General features: G+C 41.8%; 1 long non-coding RNA gene across 1 annotated transcript in view; it reads left to right on the top strand.

Annotated features, from left to right (window-relative positions):
- Positions 1-452: 452 nt before the first annotated feature.
- Positions 453-13,293, top strand: part of LOC115179756 (uncharacterized) — a 34,486-nt gene continuing 21,645 nt past the window's right edge. The window contains exons 1-2 of the long non-coding RNA XR_003872991.1: positions 453-693; positions 6,796-6,991. This is a non-coding gene — a long non-coding RNA (uncharacterized LOC115179756). The remainder of the gene's footprint in view (positions 694-6,795; positions 6,992-13,293) is intronic.

The raw sequence follows: 13,293 nt of genomic DNA, 5'->3' as shown, positions 1-13,293 counted from the left end.
TTTGGAGTGCAGTTCAGATCAAAATGCTGAAGGTGGCAGTGATGTATCACTGGATAGTCCTGTTTAGACAGAATGTGAAGCTTAGGGGAGGGTCTTGATTTTAAGGTGGTCTGTTGGTGTTGTGTCTTTACTGTTCATATGGCTGCTAGTAGTCAGTGTCTGAGGTCTGAGGATAGTATAACTTGTTTGGATTATAGTGTACAGCGGCTGTGTGTGTGTGCATGGGTGCACGTGTGTGTACAGTATGTGTGTTTCCATTGTTCTGTGTGTGTGTGTGTGTTAGTGTATGTGTTATGTATAGATCAGCATGTAGTACAGTGTGTATACAGTATATATTGTGTATCTGTTTGTGTGTATTATTCTGTGTCTGTGTGTGTGTGTGTGTGTGTGTGTGTGTGTGTGTGTGTGTGTGTGTGTGTGTGTGTGTGTGTGTGTGTGTGTGTGTGTGTGTGTGTGTGTGTGTTACTTTGGGGTGACGGCTGTGTCTTGGGGCGGTGTGTGCGGGCTGACACAGGGAAAGCAGATTACAGACTGTTCGTTCGGTTGGTCCGGCCGGCGCGCTGCTGCGGTCTCTCTGACTGCCACCAGCCACACCAGCTTTAAGAGACCAGTGGATTATTACAACACCACGGCACTGCCGCCCACGGCTCCAGGCTCCAGCTAACTACATGACTACTGAGCTAGCACTATAAGGTACAAACGTTGAGCTAACTATAGATAATTCAGGTTCTTCTCACGGTACAGTACAGTACAGTACACTATAGTACAGCATAAGGCTATGGCCTGGCCGTGCAAACACATATGGGCTCTCCCACAGTGATCACTCATGTGTGACATATTGTCAGTCTGTAAATAAAACATGAAGTAGGCAGAGCAGGAGGAAGGTTAAAGTTTGCTGCATGTTTCAATTGTAACTTGATTTGGTTTGTGTGTTTGTTGGTGTGTGTGTGTGTGTGTGTTGTGTGTGTGTTTTTGTGAATAAGTTCCTATACCATGTTATATGTTTCTATACTGGGATGGTGTATACTTGTATGTTGTAAGCACAGTCACCACTGACACCCATCGTGCCTGAACTAACATTGCAAGTCACGTACTTCTATGTAAGTGTTCACTAATACCTGACCTTTGACCCCTGAACCCTGCAGTTCAGGGGAGTATATGGAGATGTGTCTGTGTGATTACGGCAGCCAAAACAGCAACAGTAACTAAGGCACACAAAATGAGGAGAGAGAGGGAAAGTGCCCTCAGAGGTCAAACCTGGGCTTGGCTGATACTTGGGGTCTTTGGGTCCAACAAATCCAGGTCACAACACTAGACTACATCAAACACAGCCAGACTCTGTCGGTAAGAGACTGCTCCATCTTTCAACCTGTGTTTGTGTAAATCACTTCTTATTTATATCGCCCTTTCTCTTTCTTTCTCTGGTATGTACTTAAACAAACATACACATCCATGAGCACAGTGTGTTCACGCGTACGCATACACGCATGTACGCTCGCACGCACACACAGACACACCGACACATTAGAGGATGAGCAAGCACACACAAACACATAGGGCAATAGATCTAGTTGCCAGAAACTAAAAATAGACTGTTAAATCTCAAGACTTGGGATGGGTGAGGGCAGTGTTGGTGTGTATGTCGATTTCACCCTCAGGGATGACATTGTTTGCTGTGATTGTTACCTCTGTGACACCAGGTAGTTTACATGTGCAGCTCTAGCCATATAAGAGCCAAAGTAAAGCTATGAAGGGGTGAAGATGTAGCCAAGCAAATGGCCGGGACCTATGAAATGTTACTGAAGGATAAATGTTGAAAAAAAAGCTGCAGTTTTTCAGCAGGTTATATATGATTATATATTACATATTATGGCTATATAAATCTTGCACAATGCAGCTACATTTGAATTAGAGGTCGACCGATGATGATTTTTCAACGCCGATACCGATGCCGATTATTGGAGGACCCCCCCCCCCAAAAAAAATGCTACCGATTAATCGGCCGATTTAAAAAAAAAGTATTTATTTATTTGTAATAATGACAATTACAACAATACTGAATGAACATTTATTTTAACTTAATATAATACATCAATAAAATTAATTTTAGTCTCAAATAAATAATGAAACATGTTCAATTTGGTTTAAATAATGCAAAACAAAGTGTTGGAGAAGAAAGTAAAAGTGCAATATGTGCCATGTAAGAAAGCTAACGTTTAAGTGCCTTGCTCAGAACATGGGAACATATGAAAGCTGGTGGTTCCTTTTAACAGTCTTCAATATTCCCAGGTAAGAAGTTTTAGGTTGTAGTTATTATAGGACTATTTCTCTCTATACAATTTGTATTTCATATACCTTTGACTATTGGATGTTCTTATAGGCACTTTAGTATTGCCAGTGTAACAGTATAGCTTCCGTCCCTCTCCTCGCTCTTACCTGGGCTCGAACCAGGAACACATCGACAACAGCCACCCTTGAAGCAGCATTACCCATGCAGAGCAAGGGGAACAACTACTCCAAGTCTCAGAGCAAGTGACGTTTGAAACACTATTAGCGCGCACCCCGCTAACTAGCTAGCCATTTCACATCGGTTAAACCAGCCTAATCTTGGGAGTTGATAGGCTTGAAGGGGTGGGTATAATTTGTTGAATGTTCCAACAGGAATCTGTGCCAAAAAACGTAAAGTAAAAGGTTGCCAACCAACAACGCATACAAAGTAGCAACCCATACAAACCTAGCTAACTAGCTGCCGAATAGGCATCAACTCACCACGTAGCTTATTCTTAATGTTTGTCCATAGGCAACCAGAGTGAGGACAGACATTTTTCGTAATAAACGTGATGAGTGAAAAATGCAATGAAATAGACCACTCCCTACCCGGTGTCGTGTCTTTGGCTATGCCGGACTAAGTGATATGACATGCTAACTTATAAAATGATTTCTCTGTAATTAATATTACCTGATTAAGCTAATCATGTAAATGTAATTAACTAGAAAGTCGGGGCACCACGGAAGAACGTTTATAGAGCCGTTATCTTCCGAATAAACTCTTAAAATACTTAGTAATATTTTACATCGATAGCAGTCAATATTAACCCTTATCTTATTTTCAGTCTCATAATGAAAGTTGTAAATTCTTGGCTATCTTCACGAACCCTGGCTAACAAGTTGAATCAGCAATACAAAATTGGGTTAAATTATTTATTTACTAAATACCTAAACTAATCACACAGAATTACATATACACAGAATACAAATGATGTCATACAGAAAACGTCCTGGTGGACGGAACCTGTATGAAAGCTGGTTACACAAAGGAAAGAGGGTTGGGCTTGAATGAAAGAGCGGGAAGATTTAGGAACCACAAACAGCAGCTATGCTATCGTAAATACATTATCTTATGCATTCTAAATTACCGCCCATTTGGAAAAGGAAAATGCAATAAATATTTACTCTGAGCTGCGCTTCGGTAGATTGGTCGTAGATGCTGGCCGGGTTGGCCAACAGATCTTCCTGTAAACTCTTAAGAATGTCTCTGGTGGTAAATTGGATACGTGGTGGTATCTTCATCTGTTTGTTAGACTGGATCCGTCGTCCGTCCTTTCCTAGCCCACGTCTACAGCGGCCGCTGCTAACTCAATGGCTAGGAAGTATCACTTCTGTAGTGAATAAGCTCAAAGTTCATACCATAGCTCACGCCGAGGTTGGCTTAGTTCTGTCCTTGACATGTGTGTCCTTCTAACGTAGAGGCTGCAGACCTCCCGTACTGGAACAACATGGTTATCTTTTCGTCAAAGGCTTATATAGTGGAGAGGGGGGAAGGATGTGTTTCATCGTTTATAACCCCTCCTCTTCACAGGGGTGGGCCACTGATCAAGCAGGGCACTTTCCTTATGAAAACCCAAATCTCTCATTTGGAAGCTAAAATTACATTTCATCTCCTAACAAACAATTTCAATATCAAACATTTCAACTGCATAACAATTCCATGTTACTCTGATAACTAGAGGGTGTATACTTTCTCAGGTACAGTTTATGTCGTCCTGTCATCAATCATAATGTCTCAGATAACAACGAACTGACATCCATACTCATTACGTTCCAAAGCATATTTCCAACTGGTTTTATTACCAAAATATGGTTCCTTTCCCCATTTGTTTGATGTTCCCAGACTCTCTATATTTAACACAGGCTATTCAAGTCCTTCAGTAGGGTCAGAGAGGGGAAGGGAGAAAGGTATTTATGGGGGGGGGTCATAAACCTTACCCACAGGCCAACGTCATGACACCAGTATCTTATTCTGCCGCTATACAACTTTGTATGCGTTGTTTTTTGGCAACCTTGTTATTTACAAAGTTTTTGGAATAGATTCCTGTTGGAACTTTCCACAAATTATACCCACCCGGCTTGAAGTCATAAACAGCGCAATGCTTGAAGCACAGCGAAGAGATGCTGGCAAAACGCACGAAAATGCTGTTTGAATGAATGCTTACGAGCATGCTGGTGCCTACCACCACTCAGTCAGACTGCTCAATCAAATCATAGACTTAATTATAATATAATAAACACACAGAAATACGAGCCTTAGGTCATTAATCAAATCAAATCAAATCAAATTTATTTATATAGCCCTTTGTACATCAGCTGAAATCTCAAAGTGCTGTACAGAAACCCAGCCTAAAACCCCAAACAGCAAGCAATGCATGTGAAAGAAGCACGGTGGCTGGGAAAAACTCCCTAGGAAAAACTCCTGAGAAAGGCCAAAAACCTAGGAAGAAACCTAGAGAGGAACCAGGCTATGAGGGGTGGCCAGTCCTCTTCTGGCTGTGCCGGGTGGATATTATAACAGAACATGGTCAAGATGTTAAAATGTTCGTAAATGACCAGCATGGTCAAATAATAATAATCATAGTAATTGTCGAGGGTGCAACAAGCACGTCCGGTGAACAGGTCAGGGTTCCGTAGCCGCAGGCAGAACAGTTGAAACTGGAGCAGCAGCATGGCCAGGTGGACTGGGGACAGCAAGGAGTCATCATGCCAGGTAGTCCTGAGGCATGGTCCTAGGGCTCAGGTCCTCCGAGAGAAAGAAAGAAAGAGAGAAAGAGAGAATTAGAGAGAGCATATTTACATTCACACAGGACACCGGATAAGACAAGAGAATACTCCAGATGTAACAGACTGACCCTAGCCCCCCGACACATAAACTACTGCAGCATAAATACTGGAGGCTGAGACAGGAGGGATCAGAAGACACTGTGGCCCCATCCGATGATACCCCCGGACAGGGCCAAACAGGCAGGATATAACCCCACCCACTTTGCCAAAGCACAGCCCCCACACCACTAGAGGGATATCTACAACCACCAACTTACCGTCCGAAGACAAGGCCGAGTATAGCCCACAAAGATCTCCGCCACGGCACAACCCAAGGGGGGGGCGCCAACCCAGACAGGAAGACCACGTCAGTGGCTCAACCTACTCAAGTGACGCACCCCTCCCATGGACGGCATGGAAGAACACCAGTAAGTCAGTGACTCAGCCCCTGTAAAAGGGTTAGAGGCAGAGAATCCCAGTGGGAAGAGGGGAACCGACAAGGCAGAGACAGCAAGGGCGGTTCGTTGCTCCAGCCTTTCCGTTCACCTTCACACTCCTGGGCCAGACTATACTTGATCATAGGACCTACTGAAGAGATAAGTCTTCAGTAAAGACTAAAAGGTTGAGACTGAGTCTGCGTCTCTCACATGGGTAGGCAGACCATTCCATAAAAATGGAGCTCTATAGGAGAAAGCCCTACCTCCAGCCGTTTGCTTAGAAATTCTAGGGACAATTAGGAGGCCTGCGTCTTGTGACCGTAGCGTACGTGTAGGTATGTACGGCAGGACCAAATCGGAAAGATAGGTAGGAGCAAGCCCATGTAATGCTTTGTAGGTTAGCAGTAAAACATTAATATGGTCGAATCTGGAAACTATCATCTCGAAAACAAAAGATGAACGCAAGATAAGTGACACAATTTCATGTTAGCAGGCAATATTAACTAAATATGCAGGTTTAATAATATATACTTGTGTATTGGTTTTAAAGAAAGGCATTGATGTTTACAGTTAGGTACATTGGTGCAACGACAGTGCTTTTTTCGCAAATGCTCTTGTTAAATCAACACCCGTTTGTCGAAGTAGGCTGTGATTCAATGAGAAATTAACAGGCACCGCATCGATTATATGCAACGCAGGACACGTTAGATAAACTAGTAATATAAACAACCATGTGTAGTTATCTAGTGATTATGTTATGATAGATAGTTTTTTATAAGATACGTTTAATGCTAGCTAGCAACTTACCTTGGCTTCTTGCTGCCCTCGCGTAACAGGTAGTCAGCCTGCAGGCTCCTCGTGGAGTGCAATGTAAGGCAGGTGGTTAGAGCGTTGGACTAGTAACCGGAAGGTTGCAAAAACAAATCCCCGAATCCCTCCTGAACAAGGCAGTTAACCCCCGTTCTTAGGCCGTCATTGAAAATAAGTATGTGTTCTTAATCTGACTTGCTTAGTTAAATAAAGGTGTAAAAAAGAAAAAATTAATACAAAAATACCGATTACCGATTGTTATGAAAACTTTAAATCGGCCCTAATTAATCGGCCATTCCGATTAATCGGTCGACCTCTAATTTGAATCCACACACACACACACACACACACACACACACACACACACACACACACACACACACACACACACACACACACACACACACACACACACACACACACACACACACACACACAAACACACTTCCTTCAGGTGAGCCAGGCAGTCTCCACACTCCTGGGGAAAATGCCAGTAATTCCTAATGAAGGTGGCAGCAGCAGCCTGCATCACACCGATGATGACAAAGTCCTATGGCTAAACAAGGGAGGATGGGAAGAAAACCACACCCACCCCAAGACAGGAAGAACAAGCCGAAAAGAGCCTCCTGAGCCCCTGATGGGAAAAACAGGTGAGTGGCTCTGCTTGTGTGTGTGTGTGTGTGTGTGTGTGTGTGTGTGTGTGTGTGTGTGTGTGTGTGTGTGTGTGTGTGTGTGTGTGTGTGTGTGTGTGTGTGTGTGTGTGTGAATTGAAGTGATGTGTGTGCGTATGCATGTGTATGTGAAAGAGAAAAGAAAACAAGCTCTCACAGTCTCACTGCAGAATCTGACATTTGTCCATAAATATCACATTTTGAAGTTTAAGTTCAGGCATTAATTCCAAATGGTTAAGTTAAGGGTTAAGGTTTAGGATAGGGTTAAAATAAAAAAACAACTCCACGGTTAAGTTTAGGCATTAATTCCGAATGGTTAAGGTTTTTTAACAAAAACATTAAAAAAACAAGTGCCTAGCACTGGGGTTGAAGACACGACCCTCGGACTCAGAGCTCGTGGTTTACGCCCATCCACCACACCCTAGCAAAACCCAAGCCTACTAGATGGAAATAGAGTTCACCGTTGTCCTTAATGGACAGTTTTGAAGTAATTTCCTAACTTCCTGCTTATCTGGACAGACGTTGAATTTCAGAGTGGATCTTGAGCGAATTGGCAGAACAGAGAGTGCAGTGTGGTAGGGAGGAAGGGTGAAGGCTGCATAATAGTTAGACTCTGTGAGATATTGGTCTCTTTAAAATGATCATGCAAGTATTTATTCATGAGCAAGATGTGTGTTTTTGTGTTTCATTCGTTCACCATTCAAAGCCTTCCATATTCAAGCACTTTCAATCAGCATCACTTCATGCAGTTAGTTGTTTGGTCAGTTGTGATTAAATTGACTTGATTGGCATTGGCTCCATTTTCTATGGCAGGTCACTTCACAGGAGTACCTAATTGCTAACCTTATTGCTCAAGCCACAGCATAAAAAAAGGTGTGCAGAGAATGCTCTAGAAAGCTTGGTTTTAGCACCTTTGAACAGCCAATCTGTTTGGTTGTTTTATCTTGCTCTATTACACAATAAATGAAGTATTTTCTTAATAAACTTTTATTCTCAGTCCAATGTCATTCGAAACACTTATCTTCCTCTATCTTATTTACTACAAAACATAGAACACGCAATTTTCACATATGTTGATATTGGGGTGGTGTTGGAGATGATAAATATTAATTAGAACATTTTAGAAATGTCCCTTTAAAAAAATATATAACCTTTACTTAACTAGGCAAGTTAGTTAAGAACAAATTCTTATTTACAGTGATGGCCTACACCGGCCAAACTCAGACAACGCTGGGCCAATTGTGCCCTGCCCTATGAGACTCCCAATCACGGCCGGTTGTGATATAGCCTGGATTTGAACCAGGGTGTCTGTAGTGACACCTCTAGCACTGAGATTAAGCTCCTTAGAGAACTGAACCACTCGGGCAATGGGAAATTTCCCTTTTAAGGCTTAGAGAGGAAACAAAGAATAAAACGGTGTAAATATATAAGTATACAGTGCATTCTGAAAGTACTCAGACCCCTTTACTTTTTAATTTTTTATCACTCTACACACAATACCCCATAATGAAAAAGAGAAAACAGTTTTTTTCGAAATTTTTGCAAATGTATTAAAAATAAAAACAGAAATACCTTATTTACATAAGTATTCAGACCCTTTGCTATGAGAATCAAATTTAGCTCAGGTCCATCCTGTTTCCATTGATCCTCTTTGAGATGTTTCTACAACTTGATCCAATGAAGGGAAATCTTAATTCTATAGCATACAATGATATTCCAGACAATGCTGTGCTTCCAACTTTGTGGCAACAGTTTGTGGAAGCCCCTTTCCTGTTTCAGTGGACAAAGTGAAGTAAATACAGAAATGGTTTGTCGAGATCAGTGTGGAAGAACTTGACTGGCTTGCACAGAGCCCTGACCTCAACCCCATCGAACAACGTTTGGGATGATTTGGAATGCCGACTGCGAGCCAGGCCTAATCGCCCAACATCATTGCCCAACCTCACTAATGCTTTTGTAGCTGAATGGTGAAGGTCAATACAGGTTGAGCTCTTACATCAGAGCCTGGCAGTGGTGTTTGCCTTTCAGAACAGCCATAGTCAGTCACTCCAAGAATGCGGAGGGAGAAAGGATATAGGGAGAGGAAAAGAAAGACAGAGTGAGAGGGAAAGGGGAGATGAAGAGAGAGGGCTGATCTATCCACACGTCTCCGGAGCCGAGAGAGAGAGTACTGTATGTGCTGAAGTAAGACATGAGGAGTCTGGAAGAATGCTAGATGCAATATAAAATGTAATCTATGTAATCCCAAAAGTAATTAATTATCATTAGAGGGCCATAAACAATAATTAGTAATGCTGCATATTCCTAGAAAGATCTTGAACTCACCTTTCTGGTATTTCTTATTATAAATTGCTGAGGTGTACTCACATTTGAAGACACATTCTCAAGTACATAGTACAAATATGATGAAAATAAGAAAAATCGTGTTTTTTTTCCCCAACAAAATTGGGGGAATAGGGTTTAAAATGATTGAAATGTTTTCAAAATGTACATCAGCAAAAATGTCAAAGATCTTACTGAGTTACAGTTCATATAAGGAAATGAGTCAATTTAAATGAATAAATTAGGCCCCAATCTATCGATTTCACATGACTGGGAAAACAGATATGCATCTGCTGGTAACAGATACCTTAAAAAAAAGTTAGGGTGTGGATCAGAAAAACAATCAGTATCTGGTGTGACCACCATTTGCCTAATACAGCGTGACACACACTCCTTTGCATAGAGTTGATCAGGCTGTTAATTGTGGTCTGTGGAATGTTGTCCCACTCCTCTTCAATGGTTGTGCGAAGTTGCTGGATATTGTCGGCAACTGGAACACGCTGTCATACACATCAATCCAGAGCATCCCAAACATGCTCAATGGGTGAGTATGCGGGCCATGGAAGAACTGGGGCATTTTCAGCTTCCAGGTATACAGGTCCTTGTGACACGGGGCCGTGCATTATTATGCTGAAACATGAGGTGATGGCGACGGATAAATGGCACGACAATGGGCCTCAGGATCTCATCACGGTATCTCTGTGCATTCAAATTGCCATCAATAAAATGCAATTGTGTTTGTTGTCCGTAGCTTATGCCTGCCAATACCATAACCCCACTGCCACCATGGGGCATTCTGTTCACAACGTTGACATCAGCAAACCACTTGACCACACAACGCTATACACTCTGCCATTTGCCCGGTACAGTTGAAACCGGGATTCATCCTTGAAGAGCACAATTCTCCTGCGTACCAGTTGCTATCGAAGGTTAGCATTTGCCCACTGCAGTCGGTTACAACGCCGAACTGCAGTCAGGTCAAGACCTTGGTGAGGACGACAAACACGCAAATTAGCTTCCCTGAGATGGTTTCTGACAGTTTGTGCAGATATTATTCGCTTGTGCAAACCCACATATTCATCAGCTGTCCAGGTGGCTGGTCTCAGACGATCCCGCAGGTGAAGAAGCCAGATGTGGGGGGCCTGGGCTGGCGTGGTTGCATGTGGTCTGTGGTTGTGAGGCCGGTTGGACATACTGCCAAATTCTCTAATATGACATCGGAGGCGAATTATGGTAGAGAAATTAACATTACATTTTCTGACAGCTCTGGTGGACATTCCTGCAGTCAGCATGCCAATTGCATGCTCCCTGAAAACTTGAAACATCTGTGGCATTGTTTAGTGTGACAAAACTGCACATTTTAGAGTGGCCTTTTATTGTCCCCAGCACAAAGTGTACCTGTGTAATGATGATGCTGTTTAATCAGCTTCTTGGTATGCCACACCTGTCTGGTGGATGGATTATCTTGGCAAAGGAGAAACGCTCACTAACAGTGATGCAAACAAATGTATGTACAACATTTGAGAAATATACGCTTTTTGTGCATATGGAACATTTCTGGGATCTTTTATTTCAGCTCATGAAACATAGGATCAACACTTTACATAATGCATTTATATTTTTATTCAGTATAGTAACAATTAAATTATAAACAACGCACTATAAGATTTCACCTTTCTTATAACTGTAAAATAAAAATGTGATGTTACTTAATGACAGTACAAAGTTGGCACCATTTTATATAACTGACGACAAAGAATTTTGTAACGCTTTATTTTGATAGTCCATCTGTAGATGTTCAAGGATCTGTCAGCATCCTCTGAACGATGCAGAGACACCATTCAAATTCAACTTTAAGCAAGAAGTGATTTCGTCCCTTTGTGACTAAGAGAAAGGTGTTCTAGGCCAGAAAATGTGTGTCGCTCCCTATGCAAATGAGGTGTCAGATTTCACATACTCCATCTCAGCTCAGTGGGAGAGGCTATACGGACACACCTGGTGCCCAAATTGATAACGTATGTCGCGCAGCTGAGAGTTGACTGGAGACCAACGAATTCAGTTCAGTCGATAATCCTGATGAGATTTCATCCTGATGAACCCTTCCCAGCTAGCTAGTTTATGCTTGTGGCTAGAAACTTAAGCAAGAATGTTAAAGTTGTCTGCCGAAGTTGGGATTTTTACAAACATATAGACTTTAATGCCGTAGGCCTAGTTGTACATTTTCAGTGAAACTCACTAGCTACAATAAATGTGCTTTAGCTGTCACCTGATGTTGGCTACACTAGCTAGCTACTTCCCTCTCCTTATGGGACAGCAGTACTCGGCAAGAGGGAGTGAAGGACACTTTGCCACGTGTTGTTGTGTTGCTTGCTGTGCAAAGTCTCCCCATTGAGCAGTAGTCTGTATCACGGTGATATCCAAATGGTTACTACCAATATTACAAGTTATTTCTCGTGTAGGCTGCTATCCTACTCGAAAAATGATCAAGTGGGATAGAACAAATTGGCCACATGTGATACAGCTACCCTGTAGAAAAGAACTGCTGCCCAGTGGGAAGCAACTCACATCAGCAATCACCTCAATACGACACCGTTTCACTGGTAATTCACACTGGCTTGTCGTAACGTTAGTTAATTGGCATGTCACTGTGATACCCAGATGGTGACCAATACTAAAAGTTATTTCTCCCTCGGCCATTAAAACAAATATAACTTTATTTTACACATTTTAACTAGCGCTATGCTGCTGTTATTGCCAGCGAATCCACATTCATTTCCACTCGACTTTCAGCTGTGCGACATAAAGTATGTCATTAATTTGGTCACCAGGCGTGTTCGAATAGCTTCTCCCCAGCACAGAGCAGAGAGTGTCATCTGAAGGGGGACAACTAGCTCTTCCACGGAGTGTACAGTAATAATGTTGCGGCGTTCACAGAGCGCTCTTTACAAAACATTGTTAGTCAGAACCATCCAGAACCTCTCAAAGTCCCCTAGATAGGGTTGGGAGAAGAGAGATTTGTATTTTTTATTTATTATGGATCCAAAGCAGCAGCTACTCTTCAAAATTAAGGCTGTTTATACAATTTTATCATCAATTTCTCTAAGCCAGTCATTTGTGTAAGTGCTGTGCTTGGTGAGTGTTCTTCCCTATAAGCGTGCTGAAATTCTGTTGTCAATTTGTTTACTGTGAAATAGCACTGTATCTGGTCAAACACAATTTTTTCCAGAACTTTACTAAGGGTTGGAAACAGGCTGATTGGTCGGCTATTTGAGCCAGTTAATGGGGATTTACTATTCTTGGGTAGCGGAATGACTTTTCCATCCAGATTGTCAGACCCCGGTGGCTTGTCATTGTTGATAGACAACAATAATTTTTTCACCTATTCCACACTGAAATTACAGAATTCAAAAGTACAATTCTTGTCTTTCATAATTTGGTCCGATATACTTGGATGTGTAGTGTAAGTATTTGTTGCTGGCATGTCATCCCTAAGTTTGCTTATCTTGCCAAATTAAATGTCATTAAAGTAGTTGGGAATATCAGTGGGCTTTGTGATGAACGAGCCATCTGATTCAATGAACGAAGGAGCTGAGTGCTTTTTTCCCCAAAATTTCATTTAAGGTGCCCCAAAGCTTTTTACTATCATTCTTTATATAATTGATCTCTGTTTCATAGTATAGTTTCTTTTTCTTTTTCTTTAGTTTAGTCACATGATTTCTAAATTTACAGTACGTTTGCCAATCAAGACTTAATTGCCATACCTTTTGCCTCATCCCTCTCAACCATACAATTTTTAAATTCCTCATCAATCCAAGGGGATTTAACAGTTTTTACAGTAATTTTCTTAATTAATGGGTGCTTGCATATTAGTAACTGTAATAAGTCATTTCATAAATCATTACACATCACAGACCAGCAAATATTCTTTATATCATCAACATATGAATCACTACAAAACG

This window comes from Salmo trutta, chromosome 39, assembly GCF_901001165.1.
Source record: "Salmo trutta chromosome 39, fSalTru1.1, whole genome shotgun sequence".
Classification (NCBI taxonomy): domain Eukaryota; kingdom Metazoa; phylum Chordata; class Actinopteri; order Salmoniformes; family Salmonidae; genus Salmo; species Salmo trutta.
Note: the sequence above shows the minus strand (reverse complement) of the source record. Positions and strands in the feature narration are given on the sequence as shown.